The sequence below is a fragment of the Papaver somniferum genome, chromosome 4 (assembly GCF_003573695.1).
Source record: "Papaver somniferum cultivar HN1 chromosome 4, ASM357369v1, whole genome shotgun sequence".
Classification (NCBI taxonomy): domain Eukaryota; kingdom Viridiplantae; phylum Streptophyta; class Magnoliopsida; order Ranunculales; family Papaveraceae; genus Papaver; species Papaver somniferum.
The window spans coordinates 11,800,165-11,808,692 of record NC_039361.1 but is presented as its reverse complement, the minus strand read 5'-3'; positions in this window follow the sequence as shown (position 1 = coordinate 11,808,692).

Genomic DNA, 8,528 nt, shown 5'->3' with positions numbered 1-8,528 from the left:
AGGGTTGGGGTTGGCTGATAGCTCATGTAGAGCTATTAGGATGAGCATACAATTCATAGCTGATTGGCGATAAGCTGTGCAACTCTAGCTTACTATACACACGATTACCATGATGGCCTTCTCTGGTGTGGGACTATTATTTTCAAGTGATAACTAGAAGCTAGGTAATTGTTTAGGCAATCAGAACAATGAAACCAAATCCATTAACGCATAAAAGAGGGAACTCTCCATGCACGATCATATTTTGTGCACGATCAAATTTTTGTGTTTTACATGGTTGAAAATTTATTAGACTCTCCATGAGAAAAGCAAACTTTCTTTAACGTCATCTCGTCATGGATATCAGGATATGTCAAAACTACCAGCTTACAAATTATGTATGTGGCTGGTTACCTGCGCCTACAAAATACACGGCAATCTAGCTAAAACATTACATTATCTACAAACGATTTACTGAAAGAATCTGTATTATGTAAAAATTAACTTGTTTTTCAAACAAAAAGACAAATAATATATGTGAACAAATGCCTTTCAAGTTTATATATCAAACTGTTATGCTAGTAATATAAAGTGATCCAATGTACCTACTTGCATCTTGGTTCTTTGGTGGTAAGTTTGAAAAATAAACCAAGAGAATAACCAACATATGCGTGTGCGTTGGTCCCGTCAGTGGATATTTTGAATAAGTAAGTTAAGACAAAAAAAAATTATAAGAAAATTGTAGAAAGCAGCCGTAAGCAACCTGAAGCTTATAAGAAAATTGTCACACCAAAAACAATTATGAAAAAAGAAATAACAAATGATGAAGCTTGTGAAATCTTTCCCACCTATACATGAAGTCATCGAAGGTGAAACACCTCAGCTCCTTGTACATTGATGCAACAACTATAAATTGTTGGCTTGACTTGCTAAAGAGCCTTTTATTTCTCTCTGCCTTTCCAATGACACTTGTGAAAAGCCTGAAATGAGAACATAATGGAAATCTTAATACATAACCAATTAATAACCAAAAGGAAGTAACTTAATATGCGTGCATGTCAGCAGTACTGCATAGAGCACAGCCCGCCAACGACCCTCAAGAAGGTTACAAAAATTACTGTTAGGCTTCGAGTAAACATGGAAATATGTGCACATATACATCGAGAAATGACAGTTACCTTAATCTCATAGTGCTTTCCATCCCTAATGCTTCTGTAAAGGACCTGTTGCACGGAAAGAGAGTTGAAAGTTCCGCATTTGGAAAATGAAAAGAAGTAGGAAAACAAAGTACGTTAAAGCCCTATTTACATATTCGAACATACTCGGTCACCATTTTGTCTCCGTTTTCATTCTTAGCATGCATGCATTCAAATTAAATTTTACTTTACCCTTGTCGAGACTCGGATTGTACGTCTGAAACCTACTACGTGCATGATTTCAACTAAGTTCGCAAAATGATTCTAATTTATGACGTTGCACCGAAAAAAAAATGATCGACAATCTATTACGGAATCATAAACATGGAGATAACTGCGGTTCCTCATCAGAAATTTAAAACAAACACAAAAAGTCAATGATTCAATTGGTAAGGAACTAAAGAGAACATACAAAATCATTGATAAATCAATCGGTGACTCTTCTGATGTCTCTTTGTTTTGAATGTCCTCAATGCCCTGCCACATGGCACTCTAAAAATTCTATGGTGCCGCCACGTCAGCCTCAACGTTCCCCTTTATACAAAAAAGTGTTGATATGATTTCTGAATGCAGTGGTGTCTTAATCTTTATTACTTGGCCAGTGGAACTCTCTCAAATGAGGAGGGTGTTGCTGACTTAGCCTGGATGGATGGTAACATTCTGCTATCTTTTTTTGTTACTTACAGGAAGTGTTCGTTTGATGAATACGGGGATGATATGTCCATCATACAGCCAGTTGCTATTGTCCGTAAGGTTTGTTTATACAGTAGGTATCATTAGTATAATTATATGGGCGGGCAGAGTCTTATGTTTTTTTCCTAAATCTGTTAGCTGACATAAATTACAGGAAGAACTACTTTCCGATGGTCATAAGCTCATGATTCGGGATTATCTCCCAGTTATCTACACTCTTGCAAAAGGAAGAACTACTTTGAGTTCTTATGTTCTTAGCTTATAAGATTGTTGCGGAAAGCTTGATATGAATGAAACTAAGAAGTCGCTCTTGGTAATTCTAAAATTAGTAATCAGGGTAGTCAGCTTGTATTAGTGACCAGAGAATGCAAAAATAATAAAACCAAAACTTAAAAACCAATCAGCTGTGAATGTAGAGGCCCCCTCTGAACCACATTCATCAACTCATCCACTCTTTTCAACCTTTCGGGGGTGTTGGCCGATAGCTCATGTAGAGCTATTGGGTTGCACACATGCATGCCTTCACCTCAACTCATATCAACATCAATTAATCAAGTAGTCAGCTTTTGGTAATTCTAAGAGCAACCACAGTCATGAGACGGACCAAATACCAAAAGCCAGACTAAAAACCAAAAAAATTTGGTATTTTGGGTGACCCAAGCGCAGTGGGATAACACCAAATTTGGTGAAGCGTAACTTACACTAACGCCCGATGCCGGACGTAACTTATACTCACGTCTGTTGATGAAGCGGATTTTTATTATGCGTTTGAATGAAACGGAGGTATAATGCCCGCTTGATTGAGGCGCAGGTATAACTAACGCCGGATATGGGACGGCGATGGAAAGTGCGTCTACTGGGACGGAGATGAAAAGTGCGTATCACTCGTACGGAGATATAAAGTGCGTATGTTTCGGGCGTTAATGGATTATGCGTATGTTTCGGGCGTTAATGGATTATGCGTCTGGGTGAGACGTTTATAGAAGAAGCGTCTGAGTGGAGCGTGCATTTAAGAAGCGTCTGGTTGGGGCGTTTAAAGAAGGAGCGTCTGAGTGGGACGTTTGTAATACCTGCGTATATGTGGGACGTTTGTAATACGTGCGTGTGAGAGGGACGGTTGTAATACGTGCGTCTGAGTGGGACGTCTGTAATACATGCGTCTGAATCAAGCGTTTGTAATACGTGCGTCTGAGTGAGGCGTGCACGGAAAATCCGTCTGGATATAGACGTGATTATCTCTTCTTCTCCTCCTCCTTTTACATAAACAGTTTTTACAGAAGAAAAAAAAAAGACGAAAACAGACGAAAAATCTAGGGCAAAACCTAAATCGAATGTGACGGAAATTTGATTGGGTGCGGGGAAACGAGTTCTTGCGAAAGAAACGAGTAATCTTATTCGTTAATTGGGTGCGGGGAAATTTGATTGAAGATTAAAGGTATGATTTGTTTTTGGGTAATTTGTTTTTGGTTGGATTGAAGATTAAAGGTATGATTAAAGGTATGATCAAACGGTCGGAAAATCAGAAAACCAAAATCAGAATTCCAAAATATAACCGTTGGCGCACGTAATACATGCGCCTGGTAACAGACGCTCGTAATACATGCGCTCCGAACAAACGCTCATAATACGAGCGTCCGTCCCAGACGCTCGTAAAACATGCGCCCACTCCAGATGGTCCTAATATATGCGCCCATCCCAGACGCTTCTAAAACATGCGCCCACTCCAGACGGTCGTAATATATGCGCCTCACTCATACGCCCATAAAACATGCGTCTCACTCATACGCCCATAAATCATGCGTCTCACACAGACGTTAATAATACGTCCGTCTCCCGCATACGGTCATAATACATGCGCCTGGACCAGGCGCTTTTAGTAACTGCGTCCAAACCAGGCGTTTTTAATAACTGCGTCTGCTATGGGGCGTAGATTTTATCTACGTATGGCCCGGCGGTGTTTATAATAACGCCTAACTCAAACGCTCTATATACATCCGCCCCATTATCATACGTTATTTATACGTACGCCCGATGTGGAGCGTCCACTATACTTCCGTCTGAAATCATACGCCCACTATACTTCGGTCCCACTATTAGCAAAACTAAAAACCAATCAGCTATGAATGTAGAGGCCCCCTCTGAACCACATTCATCAATCAACTCATATCAACATCAATTGTTGTTTAGCTTGCTGATTGCCCATGTAGGGTTATTCGAGCGCGCGCACACACACACATGCCTCACCTCATCTCTTTCTTTTTCAAGATTTCGGGGGGTTGGCTGATAGCTCATGTAGAGCTATTGGGTTGGGCATACAATTCAAAGCTGAATGGCGATATGTAAGGCAAATCTAACCTATTATATACACGGTTACCAAGATCGCATTCTCCAATGTGGGACTATTAGTTTCAAGGGATAGCGGTTTTAAGGAATTTCTAACGCTAGCACAAATTGTTACCGCAATCAGAACAAGAAACCAAATCCGTTAACGCAGAAAAGAAGGAACTCAATGTCATCTTGGGCGTCTAAGTTTGACAAGATTTCTGAAGCAAAAGTCGTGTGCACGATCAGATTTTTGTTTTTACCAGCTGGTTGAAAATATATCCAACTCTCTGTGAGAAAAGTAAACTTTCTTTTATTCCCAGAGCTTAATTTGTGAGCAGGATGACTTTATCAACCGATATATGTCCTATACAAGTAATTCTTTTTTTTTTCTTTCTTTTTTACATTTGCTCGATAAATAAACCTTAAGGTTTTATTTACAAAGGTGTGGAGCCAAGTAATGGCTTATGAGGCAGTTACCCACCTATATATATTTGCCAACGGACTCTCTGCCCAGATTACCTGCACGCACTTCCTATCATGTTCTCCCCTCGGAATCATCCATTTTCAAATCTCTACTTTTATCATTTTTTCTGTCATACGATGCCAACTTCAAGTCCTTGTTGAATAGTATATCACCATTCTCAAAACACCGTACCGGTTTCGGAAGTCCAAAGCCGATCATTGGTTCTTGGGTAGTGGTGATACGTCTGGTCCAAGAATTGTTCAGTCCGTATTTTTGCATCACCCATATATCAAGACGTACAAAAGGTACAAGCAATATTAAACTTAAGCATTCTTCAATCACTCCGAGACGTTTGAACGAAATATCTTCTGCCTCTTCTGAATATGAACTCAATTCCTTACTTATACTGAAACATAGTATTACTTCAGAGTTGGTGGCAGTAGTGACCAACCAGTGAAGTGCTCCGTTAAATGGCAAGCCGGGAGATCTATGTGCAACCTCAATGTTGCCGTCGTAACCAACCCCGTACCTGACATTGTAGCAGTGCTGATGGTTATCAAATACTAGGAATTACCTATAGGTACTAATATAGTGGGTTTAGTTAGTGGCAGGTCCACCCATTAAGAAACCATAATGGGAGGTCCAAAATTTTAAAGAAATAAATAATTGGACCAGTTTTTTTTAATTTCAGGTCCGTCACACATGCGGGACCAATTACGTGTAATTCAAAAATTCCAGAAATAACCTTCCTCCTTTCTTACAGATATTTCAACTTTTCTAAATTCTTCTCCATTAGTTTTTTTCAGATCCGAATTCTACTCTCTCTCATCTTTCTGCTTCTGGATTTGTCGACCTAGAATTTCTGCTGATTCTTTTTGGTTTTCAGGTATGTTGTGTGTTAATCTTCCTTTCTTCTTTCTCCTATTGCTGATATTTTTGTGTTTTTGATTTGTTTTCAACTCAGTCTTGACGATTAGATCAATTTAGTGATGTTTTAGGTTTGTTTTCAATTGATTTCACGATGATCACGATCATGATGTTTTTGTAACTCGATTTCATTATTTTAGTAATTTTTAAGTTAATTTTTTTTCTCGTGTTTTGTTTTTTTTGTTCTTTAATGAATCTTGTTTGTAATTATTTGATTTCTTTGTTAGATTATTATGTTTTTAACTTATTTTAGCTTTCGATTTGATTATATTTTTATTTTAGTTTTTGCTTTTTTGGCAAAATGATGCTTGTTTGTAGTTACAGATTGTTTGATTCAGCAGTACATATATGGTGTACTGACAAAAACTGCTTTATTTTTGTTAAATTCATAGTTTTAGTTACTTTTTTTGCTTGATCCAGAAGTACATATATGTAATACTGAGATATAACTGTTTTGATTCTGTTGTATTCATAGATTTATACATTTTTTTTTATATGCAGTTGATTTTTGGTTATGAATCAAAGGTACATATATGGCGTACTTACATTTTGGATCTAATGAAAGCTGATGATTCTCAGAGAAGTATTGCAGATGGTTTTTGCAGCTTCATTTGGTATAATTTGGCAGTGCGTAAATGTTGCACTGCTGAAAAGTCACAGTGTACATACGTTACACTGACGAGAAATCAGTGTATAAATGCTGCACTCTGTTAAAATCAAAGTCTACACTTCATAGAACATCACAGTAGCTGCTGGTTTTTGCTGCATAACTAATGAACAAAAAGAACGCTGGCCAAATGTGAAAGTGAAGTTCTTTTTCCTACTAGTTGGTTTTTTTCGAGCCACACAAATGATTTTATTACTTTCTTATCTTGCTTTAAGTTTGGTTAACTATTATTTTGCACTAAGCATAACCAAGTAATCCGCTTGTGTTTTTTATACATTTTCTGATCATCTCAGAAGGGGGAACGAACATGACGTGCCTGTTGATCTGGTTGCACAAAATCATTCGTACAAGCAGAGATTGGTACACTTTACTAACACAGCTCTGTAAGACTCTTGCTTAAGTTTCTTTTCGCATAGAGGAATACCAAAAAAAAAACTTTTAAACGTTTTATTCCTTGTTATACTTTTTTGCTCTTATTACACTAGGACCATCGTCTATCCGTTGGACAAACCATAATGATTTTAGTTCTAATTTTGAAGTATATTCACTCTATAATTTACCCAAGTTGGACTAAGTGAAGTATTGTTCATTATGGGAACACTGATAGAATTTTTTTTTGCTGAATCTGTCTACTACCGTATCATGCTCTCACTTTATTTTGTCTTTTCTTCCTGTACATATTGACTGCACATTCATTGTTATTGTCATATACAAGCCTTTGGAAAATTATCAAGGATCCTTTCTTGAAATTATAAAGAAACCAAGCATGTGTAATCTCTAAATTATAACTTGTTTAAAATTGAGATTAGTTTCTTCTCATTGCATATGACACAATTTGGTTTTAAATATGGTTGTCTGAATGCTATTTGAAGATCCAAGGTACTTCAAGCTGAAATTATGAGTGTAGCCAGTATGATTTTAAAATGTTCCCATGCTTAAAATCTTGTGAAATTATGAGTGTAGCCAATATGTACTGACAATTGTGAAAGGAAAAATTGCTTTCTTAGCACTATGCATAGGTTTTGGATGGAATTATCCGTCTTTTCGAATTCAATCCATGTTATGATGCTTAAAATCCACTGAAGATATGCGTATATCCAATATGTACTGATAGTTGTGATACGAAGAATTGCCTTACTTAGCATTATACATAGGTTTAGATGGAGTGTGCCCAATGGAATTAGTTGTCTTTTGTAATGCAATCCCTGTCATGGTGCTTAAAATCTGCTAAAAATATGAGTACAGCGAATATGTATTGACAGTTGTGAAAGGAAGAATTTTGTTTCTTAGCATTATGCATTGGTTGTATGAACAATACCGGTATTGTACTATGAAATAGTGTATATTTCTATCACATTCTGTGAATCGAGGAATAAAAACTTTGAGTACATAAATGACGCACTCTGGAAAATTCAGAGTGTAAATTATGCAATCCAGAAAAATCACAGTACATGTTGCACTCTGGAATATCAGTGCATAAACGATGTACAAATACCCTGCACCGTGGATAACAAGGATATTATTTTGTAATTCTAGGTATGTTGTTCTATAGTTGGCTCATTCAGACACTTGTTTTACTTTTAAGATATAGGTGCACAATCATGTAGTCATTTTGATCATTTGCTCACCTTTGGGAGAAAGACTATATTTATGAGTTCGAACTTGGGACAATTTTTACAACCATTATATTTCTTGTGATGGTATCTTTTGATCTTGTATGCTATTTTTAACCATAAAGTCATATGTACAGTCTCTGCTGATGATTGCAATCATGGGTTGGTAGTCGTCCTCGTATCCACAATACAAGCCTTTTGGGATGGTTGCTCAAATAGTTCAAGGTGAAGGTGTACGTGCTTTGTAGAACAAGGTTATTCCGAGTGTAGGAATAGTCTTCATGACTGATCTGTAATCTTTGTTGATTCATTTTTTACTATATATTTTTTGTATCTTATGTACTATTTTTCTTTGTAATGAACTGTATCAGAAGTTATGGTTTGGATTTGACAAATTCGACTGAGTTGTTTTAATCGTATGCTCCTACTTAAACTGGACATATGTTGTTGCATATTGTCTTACTAGGTCTCTTGTATCCCTTTGCTTTATAACATTTTTGTAGCAGGATCTTTGTAATCTCTACTATCTATCAAGTTTTTCCAGTACATATGTTATATACTGGTTTATTGATTGGAGTAAATTTAGTTTCTTAACATATCATTCATTCAGTGGTTTTCCCTTTTGCGGTTTATTAGCATTGACATTGAATTTTACATCAGTTTTT